General features: G+C 44.4%; 1 long non-coding RNA gene across 1 annotated transcript; it reads left to right on the top strand.

Moving 5' to 3' along the window:
- Positions 1-784: 784 nt before the first annotated feature.
- On the top strand, positions 785-8,051 carry LOC103163906. The gene is made up of 3 exons (XR_003481069.2): positions 785-813; positions 2,017-2,184; positions 5,470-8,051. It is a non-coding gene; the product is annotated as an uncharacterized LOC103163906 (long non-coding RNA).
- Positions 8,052-15,584: the final 7,533 nt, after the last annotated feature.

The raw sequence follows: 15,584 nt of genomic DNA, 5'->3' as shown, positions 1-15,584 counted from the left end.
AACTGGACTGGCTTAATGGTAATTAAAAAAAAAAGATAAAGTTGAGAGGGGGACATGTTGAGGGGATATAGGAGCAATTGCAGAGGGAAACGAAACACAGTTGTGGCCATATTTCATTGTGTACTTGTATGCAGTTATGAAGAATAAAGAATTTTTTAAAAAAGTTGGTTATCTTGGGTATTTTGCCACAACAATGATGAGCTTACTAAGAACAAGTTAGGGATATTTTAGAATTGACTCAGGAAAGGTTGGTGGCCCGGAATTTTCAGAGGTGCAGGAAAGAGGACAGGCACCCAGAGGGAAAGGGTCTCCTTGGAAATGTGTGTCTAAAGTGGAGTTAAGAGAATTGGCCATTGATCAGATCTGAGAGGGACGAGAGAGGAAGGCCTCAGCCTAGTTTAAGGTTTGTGCTGAACTGGGTGGTGAAAGCACAGCTGGCACAAGGAGGCAGCCCTGAAGCTGAGATGGGAGCCTTAGGAAGGGTTAGCCGAGGACTCTGAGGATGCTGGCTGGAGGGCTGAACTGGGAGGGACTAATGATGAGTCAGTCTGGGGCAGGATGACTGGGTCTGAGCATGATGACTTTGCAGGAGCAGCTCCAGGGGAGGTGTCTGGGTGCAGGCAGCTGTCTGAAGCCAGCAGGAAGCAGCAGTTAGGAAAAAGAGTGATGGGGTGGCCAGATTTGGAGTTGGAAGTGAAGAAGTTCAGGTCGAAAGAGAGCGGGCTGAAGGAAGAGACCAGGACAGAGCTCCAGAAAAATGCAAGACTCTATTCTAGGTTGGAGGAGTCTAAGATGAAGAAGGAGAAAGAGAAGGTAGGTGCAGACACACACACACACACACACACACACACACACACACACACACACAGAGAGAGAGAGAGAGAGAGAGAGACAGACAGACAGACAGACAGACAGACAGACAGATAGAGGGACAAACTATTAACACCAAGATGGAGCATGCATTATAGAAAAAGGATGGGGAATTGTTTGTAGCAGGAAATGTTGCCTGTAGGTAAGACACACTGTCCTACAGAACTCCACCCAGTGGCTCTAGTGACAGCCATTTTGTCATCTTGGCTTGCAATGAGGGATCTGGGAGCTGGGGAGACAAGATAACTCTCCAGGAGAGGAAGGAAGGTGTTGGGAATAGAGGAGACTGGGGAGTGAGTGAGTGAGTGAGTATTGAGTGTGCGTGCGTGTGTGTGTGTGTGTGTGTGTGTGTGTGTGTGTGTGTGTGTGCATGCACACTCGCACACATAGGCCAAAAGTTGATGTCATGTGCCATACTCTATTGTTCCTCACCTTAGTTCTTGAGATAGCGTCGCTCACCTCTTGCTTATCCAGAGTTCACTACTTTGGCTAGGCAGGCTGGCCAGCAACCCCCAGATCTTTGCCTCCAGCTCCCCAGTGCTGGGGTTATAGAAGTGCCTGGCTCTGCTTAGCTTTCACGTGGGGGCTGGGATCGAACTCAAATCCTTATGTTTGTGTGGCAGGCACTTTCCTGACTGAGCCATCTCCCCTGCCTCTGGTTTGACTTACAAGGCAGTCTGTTATCGACTCCTCTCATTACTGTGGCAAAATATGTGACAGAAGACATGATTTAAGGGAAGAACTTGGATTATGGTTTCCTAGACTTCAGTCCACTGCTTTTACTTTCGTTCGTTATGGTAATGGGAGCATATGGAGGAGTGTGTTCACTTAACGATGGACAGGAAGTAGACATGAAAGAAGGGACCAGGGACCAATTCCAACCCTCACAGGCACACCCCAGTGATCTGTTTACTCCAGCTAAGCCCTGTCTCCTGAAAGGTCCTCCACCTCCCCAAATGGCATCACTAGTCATGGCATCACCTGACCCTATGGGGGACTTTTCCTATTCAAGCTGTAACGAAGGAAACCAAGGAGTGAAAATGCGACGTGCTTAATGCTGATGGGGAGAGTCTTTAGGAAAGAGACAAAAGGGAAGCGGGTGGGCATGCAGCTTTGGTGAAGGATCTGACTGGCATCCTCTTCTAGGTGCTTCTCTTTTCTTCTGGGTGAAGTGGATTGGGGTGATCTGCTGGAGGAGAGACCTGCAGTGTAGGTAGAGGCACAGGTCAGGAGAGAACCAACTCCAGAGACCAGGGAAGGCTGAGCAGTCAAAGATGACGTCTGAGAAGTTACCGGATGTGAGCTGATCAGAAGGTAGGAAGCTCCAGGCCTGTGGTTTCAGAGAGGTGACCATCTGGTATGACAGGGTCAAGGGTGTGTCCCTGAGTTCAGGCTTCCGAAAGAGAGAGAAAAACAGAGAAGTGAGGTGACACTGGGGTGGATACCAAGGTCATTGAAGATTCAGATAGGACTTGGAAACTAGCATTCGAATGGAGAACTAAAACCTTTGAGGAATCAGTAACTCACACAGACTGGGGTTTTGACGTAAGTAGCAAGAGTCCTGTGATGGGAGATGTCCTTCTGTGTTCTGTGAATATATGTTTCTCTTATTGGTTGATGAATAAAAATGTTTTGGCCAATGGATAGGCAGGATTTAGCCTGGCAGGAAGTATAGGTGGGGCTACCAGACTAAGAGAATGCCGGGAAGAGGAAGGGAGCAAGTGAGTTGCCTGAGAGATGCCATGTAGCTACTGGGAAGGTAGGACGCCTGGGCATTCTCTGGTAAGATAAGGCCATGTGGAAATACATAGATTAATAGTTATGGGTTAATAATTAAGAGAGAGCTATCCAGTAAGAATCCTAAGCCATCAGCCAAACAGTTTGTAATTAATATAAGCCTCAGTGTATTTATTTAGGACTAAACGGCTGCGGGACTGGTTGGGACAGAAACTTCCAGCTATAGACCTGGAACCAAGGCATCAGACTGAATATGAGAACGATTTTCCTCTGGTTGATGAAGATTTGCACAGCCTTTGCAAGGGTCTGTTTTCTCCAGACTATGACGAAATGTACTTAGTCAGATGTGCTAGAGTAAGGCATTACCCTCAAATACTACCACATGATCCAACCAATTGTGTAGTCAATGAATGCAACTTGCCCAAGGAAAGTCAGCCCCACAAGCAAACTAAGTCAAGAATGTCACTCCAAAGTGGCACGGTTTCCTTTTAAAATAATTAATGTTTAGTTTTGATTTTATATACTGCTACCTAGCTAAACTCAAACCCACATGTTAGCTCTGGTATAATTTAAACATTTTTTCAGGTATTTTATTTCTTTGTGCATATTTATATGGGCAGGTGCTCATGTGTGTGGATATATATGGAGGCCAGAAATCAACCTTGGGTGCTGTTCTTCTGGTGCCATCTACATGTTTATTTTTCTCTATAAAAAGTGATTTATTTATCACACACACACACACACACACACACACACACACACACACACACACACACACACACACACAAACACACACACACACACAGGACAACTTTTGGGAGTCAATCCTTTAACTATATGGATCCCTGGGATGGAACTAGGGTTGTCAGGCTTGATAGCAAGTGTCTTCACCTGCTGAGCCATCTCACTGGTCCACATCTTGTTTATTTTTGAGATAGGGTCTCTCACTGGCCTGGAGTTGACCAAGTGGTCTAGTCTGGTGGTCAGTGAGCCCCAGGGACACACCTGTGTTCACATCATTAGTGCTGGGATTACAAGTACATGCCACACTCCCCAGCTTCTTTACTTGTGTTCTGGCAGTCATACTTAGAAGCCCACGTTGGCAAAGCAAGCACTTTACCGACTGAGCACCCGGATGGGTTTTAACATTATAAATTGGTCTGTAGGACCCATTACAAGACTTCCTTTCCTGGGTGTGTAATCTAGAGTTGGTGGAATCTCTGCCTCAAATGGTACACCTTAAAATCCATTTCTGTCTTAGTAGAATTTAACCATAATAGATTTTAATATCTTTATTGAAGACTGATACTAATCTCACATACTCTGATTTCAAATTCAAAGTAGGCCTCCTCTTGTTATCTCTTTCAGAGGGACTATTTCTCTATTCCTTACCCACTTGGAAATGTAAACCCAAAGATCTTCTTATTAAAAAGCAACAGACTTAGCTGGATGGAGGTGGCACATACCTTTAATTCCAGCACTCAGGAAGCAGAGGTAGGCAGATCTCTGTGAGTTTGAGGCCAGCCTGGGCTGCAGAGCAAGTTCCAGATCAGCCAGGGCTACACAGAGAAATCCTGTCAAAAAACAAAACAAACAAACAAACAAAAAAAAACCAAAATAAAAACACAGACTTAATAGAACCGTGTATTTATTATGAGTGTCTACAGATGGGTCGGTATTTGAATACTGGAGATGCTATTCTAGAAAAACTGTCACTGGGACAAGCAATTATTATTAGTTCTAATAGATAAAACCCTGCTTGGGATCTCCTCTGATCTCCTAAATGAATTTCTGTTTACAAGTGCTTCGTTGGTAGCAAGATATAGACTTCAGAGTCATTCCAGACCATTAGATGAGAATTCATTATTCCAGGCTCTGGGGTAACATTTGATACATATCAAATTTAAATATCATGAAGTCCCCATAAGGTATTTAAAAAAAATTATTACTGTTCTATGGGCTGGGAAGTAGCCCAGAGAGTCTGTGTACTTGCATCATGAACATAAACAAGTGAGCAAAACTTAAATTCTAGGTAGACCAGTCTAAATCCAGAATCCTTTCATCAGTTGTGATAAGAATGCATGTTGCACACACACATACACACCACACATATGTGTGATGTGTGTGTATGTTAATAAAAAATTTTGGGACAAAAGAAGCCAAAATGGTGAGACATCATTGTAAAGAGATCTGTTTTCTCAATTTTATTATCAGATCCCCAGAAACCCACGTAAATGCTGGGTGGCCTGTCTGTACTTCTGGCCCTGGAAAGCAGGAACAGGGGACCTCCAGGACAAACTGCTACTGGGATTATTGCTATTATTATTATTTTGTTTTTTCAAGACAGGGTTTCTCTGTGCATGCTTGGCTATCCTGGAACTTGCTCTGTAGACCAGGCTGACCTGGAACTCACAAAGATCTGCCTGTCTCTGCCTCATAAATGCAGGGATTAAAAGTGTGTGCCAACACCACTTGGCTTACTGAGACTGCAGAATAAGGAGGAAGAATGATCAAGAATGATTCCAAACACTAATATCGGGTCTCCATGCATTAGTACAATCACACCTGTATGCACCCTGTGCCTACACACATGGAAAAGCATGCAAACACAATACTTGTACAACACACACACAGGCATAGACCAAAAGAAAAATGATGGGAAAAGAAGAAAAAAAAGTCTAGCTTGACTGAGACATCGTGTTCACCAACTGCTACTTTTTTCCCCCAAGACAGGGTTTCTCTGTGTTGTCCTGGCTGTCCTGGAACTCACTCAGTAGACCAGGCTGGCCTTGAACTCACAGAGATCTGCCTGCCTCTGCCTCCTAAATGCTGGGATTAAACACATGTGCTACCATTGTCTAGCCAATTGCTAGATGCCGCGACCGCCTGGACCAGCAAGAATGACGCAACACCGGAGCTCTTCTTGCAAGCAGTTTATTCAGAACCTTGAACAGCGATCTCTCTCCTCGGGCAAGCCTCTCCCAGCCCTTAAATAGGCATGGACCACCAACGCTGGATTGCTACGTGGGCACCGTCCATAGGTCCAACACATACGCAAGCGCTTACGATCATCTGGCCTTAGCCATATATGGAGTTGTTTTTCGAAGAGAGCGCTGGCTTTCGGGATCGCGGAGGGCGGGAGCCAGCGCCATCTTTAAAGCGCGGCTCCACGCAGCTCTCTACAGCTAGATATTATTCAGTGTTTCCATTTTTTTGAAAATTAACATGGTGACACCTTTAATCTCACCATTTGGAAGGCAGAGGCAGGTGGACCTCTCTGAGTTTGAGGCCAACCTGGTGAGACCTTATCTTAAACAAAAATAAGGTAAAAATAGAATAGGCACAGGATTTGCACTCATCAACCCTTTATTTTCCTCATTTTTCCACTTAGCCATTTATCTTGTCTGTCTTCTAGAAGCCACAGAAATTTTAAATTCTTGCTAGAGACTGCCAGCACCTGTAGCACCCTTATTTCTGCATCTAGTTACCCTTGAACTTTCATTTCTTAAATGAAATAAACTTATTTACTACATAAGTAAGCTTCCAGCTTCCCTTCCTGTCCAGTGGCACCTGATTTACAAAAAGGGGGACTATGGTTGTTTCACTTAGAAGTTCCTGATCCACTGACCTCAAGGTGGAGGTGGAGGCCACTCTGAGAAGGAATGGAGAACTGTAAGCACTTCTTTTTTTTGCAGGCACAAAACTACACATGTGCATTTTGGAACAATGTCAGACCTATTTCTGAGTCCTGAAGCTCCTAAGATGCCAGTAAGGGATGTGGAAATGCCCCATATTTTTTGTTGCCTGGAGTTAAAGTATACATAAACTGGTATATATGATTCTTACCTTATTGAAGAAGGGTCTGAAATGGCACCTTTCTCCCAAACATGAACAATACTTATTATATTTATGTTGCTGTAACAAAACAAGTTAGTGAAGACCATAGATTTATTTCTTATAGTTCGGAGAGCTGTTGAGGTCAAGGTTAAGGCCAACATACTAGCTGATTCAGTGTGTGGTGAAGGCTTGTTTGCTGTTTACACAGTAGCACCAGAAGGACTCTGTGCTCACATGGTAGATGACAGAAGGACAAAAGCTCATCTAATTCCCCTGAGTCTTTTCACACAGGTGTTGATTTCCTTGATGAGAGCCGGGCCCTTCATGACTTAATCAGTTATTAAAGGGCCCCTGCATCTTAATCCTGATTTTAAATTTTGGCCTACATCCAAACAATAGGTATTTTCTATATACAAGATATTTCTTCATGTGAGTTTGCGTATTTGTGTGTGTATATGTGTACACAGGTATGTGTGCATCCATGTGGAGGTCAGAGGTTGATGTCAGGCAATATTCTTTGATCACTGTCTACCTTATGTTTTGAGACAGGGTCTCTCACTGGACTTGAAGTGAACTGATTGTCTAGACTGGCTGGTTGTCAAACCCCAGGGGTCTTCCTTTCTTCACCTCCTCGACAATGGGATTGCAAATGTGATACCATGCCTGGAATTTTAATTGGGTGCTGGGGATCCAAACTCTAAGTGAACCATTTCCTCAGAGCCAACTACATTAGATAGTCATGTTAATATCATGAGATGTTAAAAAAAACCTAAGATTGTGTAGATATAAAAGCAATGTCCATTCTAGGAGCAAGAGACCTGCCTTTTCTGGCTAACCTGATGGATCTAGGTGACCCACAGCTATACAATTTGGCCATGCTATTGGTAACATTTGCCATTTTTCTTGGGGTTGTATAAAGTCTCCCAGTGACTACAGTTCCCTTGGTGGCCATTTGAGTCACAGGGAAGAAAAATAATCTCCAGAAAGCACAGAATGAATAATGGCAGCATGGGGAAGAGATGCTCATGGTTATGACCCACTCACAGATTTTTGAAATATAGGTCAGATGGAGAGGAAGTGAAACTTCCTGTTGAAGTTTCATTTATAGCATGTGTCTGGAAATTGCTAAATGTAATTTCTTGGTGTAAAATAAACTGCAGAAATCTGGGTTGTGTCCGTCTGCTGTATGTTTATGGAAGCCATTCTGTCTGAAGCTGAGATGCTGTGAAATTATATAGTGGCATGAACAGCCACAATTAGTGTAACAGATGTGACCCTCTTCTCCAACTCAGAAGCTGTCAGGATCTCAGCAACCGGATCCAGAAACTATCTGGGAATTCCTAAAATCCATACAATGCTACCCATGTGAAGGACAACATCAACGTTTTATTTGCTACACATTCGTTTGTGTGTCTTAGTACTTTCTACTTTCCTTTTTTAGTGACTTAAAAACAATAAGCATGGGGCTAGAATGATAGTTCACTTGGTAATGTGTTAGCATTGAGGTTGAGATAAGAGGATTTGAGGTCCTGTCAAATGGATGAATTCCAAGTCCCAGTGAGAGACCCAATCTCAAAAGTAAGGTGGTAAAAAAAAAAAAAAAAAAAGAGGGCCAGAAAGATGGCTCAGTGGATAGGATGTCTGTTGTGGGAGTGTGAAGACTAGAGTTTGGACATCTCCAAACCACATAAAAGACAGGCAGACAGGCGTGGTGGTCACTTGCCAGCCCAGTACTGGGGTGGGTAGGGACAGGGGATTCTCAGGGCAAGCTGAACAGCCAGACTAGCTGGAATGACAAGTTCTGGGTTCTGTGAGAGACCCTGCCTGGATAAATCCAGTGAAGAACAACTAAATAAGACACCTGATATCAATTTAGGGCTTCAATATACATGTGCTTACATGTGCATGTGCATGTGCATTCCCACACACACGTTCCCCCCTTGTCAATGTACACACACACACACACACACACACATGCATGCATGCACACACACATGCATGCACATACACACATACACACACATGCATGCACACACACACACACACACACACACACACATGCATACACACACACATACACACACACACACACACACCTGGACTTTCACACTCCTCCTGTGTATATATGTACGTTCTCTCCTACAAAGCACTAACCAAAGAGAAATAACATCTAGAAGATTTGAATTGGCTGGGACCCCTTGACATCTAGAGGTCCCCAATGGTGGTTTCACAATAAAGATGGGTTTGAGGAAAACCATATAAATTTCTTCAATTTGATGTGATAAGCATCACCCTTGACTTTGCCTACAGTACATTGCAGTGCCTGGTTTAAGGGAGGGCTCTGCAGGAACTAGTGTTAGCATCTGGTGGCTTCCTGGTGCCAGGATCTCTCACCTGGAAAGTGAATTTACATCAAAATCCATCCTAGTGGCCACATATCTGGTTCCCCAACCCTTTTCTTGCCTCCTGCTGGAGCCTGCTGGCAGGCTTGTGCTGTGGGACCTTCTCTATCCTCAGAAAGATACAATAGGGGCCGCCTCTGTCACTGCTGCCTCCTGGGCTCTGGTTCTTGGGTTTAGAGACACCACCACATTGTCTGTGTCTAGAGCTGGGGTCTGAACTGTCCTCAGAGTCCCCCTGCCATGATGCTGTCTGTCTCTCTCTTTGCCCGCCTGTCCACTGCACTGAATAAGTCCTGTGACCTTAGGGAGCAATCTCTGTCTCAGTGTTCTCTATCACATCTGAGACGCTGGTCTAACAACGCAGAAGTGCTCCAGAGGCTCCTGGCCAAAATGTCCTCTCATTGGAGGCTGCTGTATTTGCAGTGAATACCCTGAAGAATGGGCACCATATGTGACTCTGGCACAAAACGCACAGAATGGAATTAAAATGGGTCCTTCATACTTAAACCATCAAACTGTGGAGCAACTTGTGTGGAAATCTTTGGGAAGAATGTGGGAGAATGAATGAATTTCTCTTAGCATGAGAGTCAGAGTCAATGAGCACTGTCTGTTGTTTGCTCCCCTGGACACTCCAGCTAATGCAGCATCAGGAAAAGTATCTTTATTGTTATAATTATTATTGTTATCATTATTATTTTGGTTTTTCAAGACAGGGTTTCTCTGTGTAGCCTTGGCTGTCCTGGAACTCACTCTGTAGACCAGGCTGACCTTGAACTCAGAGATCCACCTGCCTCTGTCTCTCAAAGGCTGGGATTAAAGGTATGCAACACCACCACCCAGCCAGCCATACATACATACATACATACATGTATATATATATTTAAGATTTATTTATTTATTTTAGGGCCAAGTGGTGGTGATACACACCCTTAATCCTAGCCTTTGGGAGGCAGAGGCAGGTGGATCTCTGTGAGTTCAAGGCCAGCCTGGTCTACAGAGCAAGTTCTGGGATAGCAAGGGCTACACAGAGAAACCTTGTCATAAAAAACAATAAAAATCACCAAACAACCAAACAAAAAAGATTTAATTTTTTGTGTATGGGTGTTTTGTATGCATGTATGACTGTGAACCATGTGTGTGTCTAGTACCCAAGGAGGTCAGAAGAGGGTGTCAGATTCCCTGGAACTAGACAGACAGTTGTGAGTTACCGTGTAGTGCTAGGAATCGAACACAGATCTGCAGGAAGAGTAACCTGTACTCTTAACCACTGACCCATCTCCAGCCCCTATATTCTAAGTACTAAGTCTTTGAGATCCAGTTTTCCACTCCTAGTGCATCTCAGTTCACACTAGTTATGCCAGAAGTGCAAAGCAGCCACTGGTTAAATGTTTATTGTAGTGGACATCAAGCTCTGTATGGTTCATCATCACACAAATTCTGATTCAGTGTGCCCCAATTCTTTAGAGCTGTGGTGAGAGTCAGAATTGCCATGGAAACAGACCTCTGGGCATGTCTGCTGGGGAGTTTCTGGATGGTGTTAACTAAGGTAGGAAGGCCCACCCTAAGTGTGGCGACACCATTTCTTGGGCTGGAATCCCTTTCTGAGTTAAACAGGAAACAAGCTGAAGAGCAGCTTCTCTCACCCTGCTTCCTGACTGCACACACAGTGTGACCAGTCGCCTCTCCTGGACCATGTATTCTTTGTTATGATGGACTATACCCTCAAACTGTGTAGCAAAATAAACCCTTTCTTCCTTAAGTTCCCATTGTCAGGTTTTTTTTTTTTTTTTTCTTGTAGTGAGAAGAATAACTCATTCAAGTGTTTTTCAAACTCTTGGATTTTCCCATGAGACATTGTGTTAGTTTCTTTTCTGTGGTTGTAGTGAAGCACCATGACCAAAAGCAACTTACAAAAGAGAGTTTATTGGGTTACAGTTCCACCAGAGTAAGAATCTGTCATGGCAGGGAGACATGGCAGTGAGTGACAGACATGGCAGTAAGTGACAGGCAGTGAGTGACAGGCATGGAAGTGAGTGACAAGCATGGAAGTGAGTGACAGGCATGGCAGTGAGTGACAGGCAGTGAGTGACAGGCATGGCAGAGAGTGACAGGCATGGCAGTGAATGACAGGCAGTGACAGTGAGTGACAGACATGGCAGTGAGTGACAGGCAGTAAGTGACAGGCATGGCAGTGAGTGACAGGCAGTGAGTGACAGATATGGCAGTGAGTGACAGGCATGGCAGTGAGTGACAGGCATGACAGTGACAGACAGTGAGTGACAGGCATGACAGTGAGTGACAGGCATGGCAGTGAGTGACAGGCAGTGAGTGACAGGCATGGCAGTAAGTGACAGGCAGTGAGTGACAGGCATGACAGTGAGTGACAGGCAGTGAGTGACAGGCATGGCAGTGAGTGACAGGCAGTGACAGTGAGTGACAGGCAGTGACAGTGAGTGACCAGCATGGCAGCAGGAGCAGGGAACTGAGAAACCACATCTTTTCATGCAAGTATGAAGCAGAGAGAGAAAACAAACTGGATGTGGGGAAAGACTATGAGATGCTTAAATCCAGCTTTGAGTGATGCATTTCGTCCAGCAAGATCACACCTCCTAAGCCTCCCCCCAAAGAGCCACCAATTGGGATCAAGTGTTCAAATACTAAGCCTATGCAGAGCATTTTTATTCAAACCACTACAGCCATCTGTACCTATGCCAGATATATTGTAAGTTACATGCATTATGCATAGTTAACATATATTTATCCCTCTAATTGGTGTGGTCCATTGATGTAATTCTTTTGTCGTATTACTATGACAATTATGTGCATTAGCATACTGCTGTGACTGTCTTTTTCTTCAGAGCAGCGTTGATTCTTTCTCTTTGTGTGTCTCTCCTTCATCTCCTATTTTGTTTCAGGATTATAGAAAGTGAGGTGGGGCAATCTTCCTTCCTTAGTTGGTTCAGGAAGGGAGTTCACATCTCTTTGCCACTTTCCAGTATGCACATCTCACCTGGGGGCACCTCTGTTCTCTGTGATGAAGTCCAAGTTACCACTCCTGGGTTCAAAGCACAGGCTCTGAGAATATGCACAGAAGGAGCCAAAGATGTCAGAGGGAAGCTTGAAACTGCTGAGAAAGCACCTTTCAGAAAGGCTTTGGCAGGAGAAAAGAAAAGGAAAACAACCCACCCCATTATTTTGGAGACTAAAGAAAAGGATGTAATAGCACAATACAAAGCACATGCAAGAATATGGATGTAGTTTTGCACACAGCCCCAGTGGCTCTGAGATGATAATGGAAGTTTACTATGGGTCTGATTACAAAGGTGATGGGCTGGATAGAATTAGGGATTAAACCTGAAGTTCCCAGCCCATATCCAGCAATAGGAAACTTGACAAGTCACGTCACCCCAAGATCCTTGAAGGAGCACAGCAGCAAGCTTATTAGGGAAAGGGTGTTGGGGGAGTTGCCCATAGCCAGCTAGTCACCATGGCACCAAGGATCAGGGAGCCTTCTAAGAGGTAATGTCCTTTTCTTTGTTATATCAGCTGGCATCTTGCTAGGGGTGGTGACTTGTCAGGAAGCAGACCTGTTGCTAGGCAACCAAGGAGGCTGAGGAAATTCCCCTCCCCAGGGAGACAGAATGCCAGGGGCCTCAAGAAGGATTTGAATATTAACAAACAAACAAAAATGTGCTGCCTTAGGGAGGAAAAAAATTCTTTTAAGAAGATTGATTCATAGAAAATTATGACCTGGGCATGGAAGGGAAGGAAAAGAAGAATAAGGACAAAGATGAAGAAGGAGCAGGTGTCATGTTAGACACACACACACACACACACACAGACACACACACAGACACACACACACACACACACACACCTCATCTATGTATATGGAGGTGCGTGGATTGCAGCAAACATTAGATTATTACTTTTCTTGGTGCTATGACAAAATACCTGGTAAGGAGCTTCAGGAAATACACACTGGCTTGCTGTTTAAGTAGACACAGTCCACTGTGGTGGTGAAGACACAAGGGTGGCTTTGTGGTGGCAGTGGGGATATGCAACTGGGACTTCTCGTCTCCTTGGATCTTGGGGAAATAGGAAGTGGAGAGAGATGGATTTGGGTGTTCTTAGGCTTCCTCCCTTTTATTGTTATCAGCCTCCAGTTTATGAGATGGTGCTGCCCACATTCAGGGTGGGTCCTCCCTCAGCTAAGCCTCTTTGGAAACATCCTCACAGACTCGTCGAATTGACAATGAAACTCACCACACAGTCTGAGGGGACTCTACAGGTGTCAAATCAAGCAATGAACCATGAAGAGAGGGCAGCACAAACCTCCTGCAGAGACCAAACTTAGGTGCTTAGGCTTGGTAGAAAATGTTTTTACCCACCGAGCCATCTCAATGGCCATGGAATTTCTTAAAGGCTTCCTTTTATACCATAGAGCTGTGTCGATCCAGCCAATCATGTATCTGGGTATCAGAATTCTTCCAGAAGAATGGGCTTTCTGCCCATCCCCATTGTCAGCTCAGTTGAGAGTTTCACACATAGCTGGTGACTGGGCATGCAGCACCAACTGGAGTTGATCTATTCCGAGGGACAAACCTTAACCTAGTGAGTCTTTGTAAATTAGAAAGAAATTCATTTTGGAATGGTTCTTCAGTATACGTGTAGTTTTAGCAATGATGAAGATAAAAGCAAATTTGCGTACTGAGAAGGATGTCTGTCACAATTCTAACACAATGCCTCCCTGCTAGGGAATGACAGTTGGTAAACACTAACTAGTATTAAAAGTCAGCCTTCTGCAATTGAACCATCACATTTTTATAAAAGTGAGGTTTGTTTTCACAGTAAAAACACTGTGATTCATAGCATAAATGGTCTTGAGTCTGAATGTTTTAGGCAGTGCTCCTTGGTGTGTGGTGTGACAGCATGCACAGTGTGCACAGTTCATGCTGTGTGTTTAGATCAAGTCTGCTCCCAAGTCATGTGATGCAACACCTTCAAGTTCTCCCAGAAATGCCTCAAATTCATTACATTGTTTTCTTTTTTTTTTCCATCTCTGTGTTCAATTATCACCTATGGTTTAAGAAGCACCTAGATCTGATCTTCTCAAAGGAGAGCTGATTCTGCCCAGGAAATGGCTCATCCTTAGTTGAAGGAGAGAATGAATAAAAAACCCCAGGGTTCATGTTTTTAAAGGGGCATTCCTAAATGGTGACTTTGTGACAGAAAGCTCTGCTTTCTTTTCCATGTTTCAGAATTTGAGGAGGGACGATTCTTTATTTATTTAGGTTTGTTTTTTTTCCAAGACAGGGTTTCTCTGTGTAGCCCTGGGTGTCCTGGGACTCACTCTGGAGACCAGGCTGGCCTCAAACTCACAGAGATCTGCCGCCTTTGCCTCCCCAGTACTGGGATTAAAGATGTGTCTCTAATGATAAGCAGAGGTTTAAGGACTCAGGGACAGTGCTGTACAAATTGAATGTAAAGAAAAAAAATAAAAAGGAAAGGAGGGACATGACTGCCCCTAGGTACAGTGGAGGAGAAAGTTGTAGACATGTGGAAAAGACTAGTCAGAGGCAGGGACCTCTGGGAGAATCCAGAGTGGGCATGAGTGGGCTGAGCTGGGCCATGTGGGAGACAGGGAAGGGAAGGGAGAAAGAAGAAAGGGAGAGAGGAGGAAGGGGAGAGGTGCAGCAGCCAGGAGGCCAAAGGTCCCAAAAGGGAAGGGTAACTAAAATATCCGGATTACATAGGGAAGAGCCTCTGGGGGAAGGGAGGAGAGCCCAGGCTAGAGGGTGTTATACCAGTCATACTCTACAAACAGGGTGGGGGCTGAGGGATTCTGGGAGAGCCTGGCAGCAAGGTCCAGCTTTGATGTGTTAAATAGGCATCTTAGCCAGTTGTCCCAGGCTTAAAACTTAACACAAGCCAGGCAGTGGTGGCGCATAGCTTTAATCCCAGCACTTGGGAGGCAGAGGCAGGCAGATCTCTGTGAGTTCGAGACCAGCCTGGTTTCCAAGAGCTAGTTCCAGGACAGCCTCCAAAGCCACAGAGAAACCCTGTCTCGAAAAACCAAACCAAACCAACCAACCAACCAAACAAACAAAAAACCCAAAAACTTAACACAAATAATAATTTCAGGAAATACAGTTTTCAAATGACAATGTTTTAGTGTTTTAGATAAAATTGTAAACCAAAGTTCCCAGGAGAGAAGCTTTCCCTAGGCTAAGGATTCTACAAGGCTGATTGATTAGAATCCTAAGATTATGGAGAGCTGCAGTGTTGCAGGTCCAGGACCAGGTTATCCTGCTCTGCCTAAGAGCCTGTATCCAGTCCACATCCTTCCAACTATCAGGTAAAACCTCTGGGATGTACTGAAATAACCACCAGCAGCGTTTATCAGCCCCATAGCTATGGATGTCAGCATCTAGGACTTCTAACAGTGGCTCCCCACTTTACTGTCACCCCACCTGCTATTTCTACCATTGCATTTGATAAATGCTTTGGCTTATGACTTACTTTGTTTTATAATTATAACAGCAATATATAACTGCTTCCATTTTGAACATGTTATTTGGATAACCTGGATCCCTGCTCCTAGGTCACTCAGAATAAAGTCTCTTCCTACCTTTGAAGTAAGAAGAGCCAGGTTTTGCATTAATGAAAATCAAAGGCCAAACAAAACAACACTGGAAAGTTCATCCTTGGCTAAGATCTAGTGGAGCCGGAACCCAC

The sequence above is a fragment of the Cricetulus griseus genome, assembly GCF_003668045.3.
Source record: "Cricetulus griseus strain 17A/GY chromosome 1 unlocalized genomic scaffold, alternate assembly CriGri-PICRH-1.0 chr1_0, whole genome shotgun sequence".
NCBI lineage: Eukaryota > Metazoa > Chordata > Mammalia > Rodentia > Cricetidae > Cricetulus > Cricetulus griseus.
The sequence above is the reverse complement of the archived record's forward strand: the minus strand, read 5'-3'. Positions and strand labels throughout refer to the sequence as shown.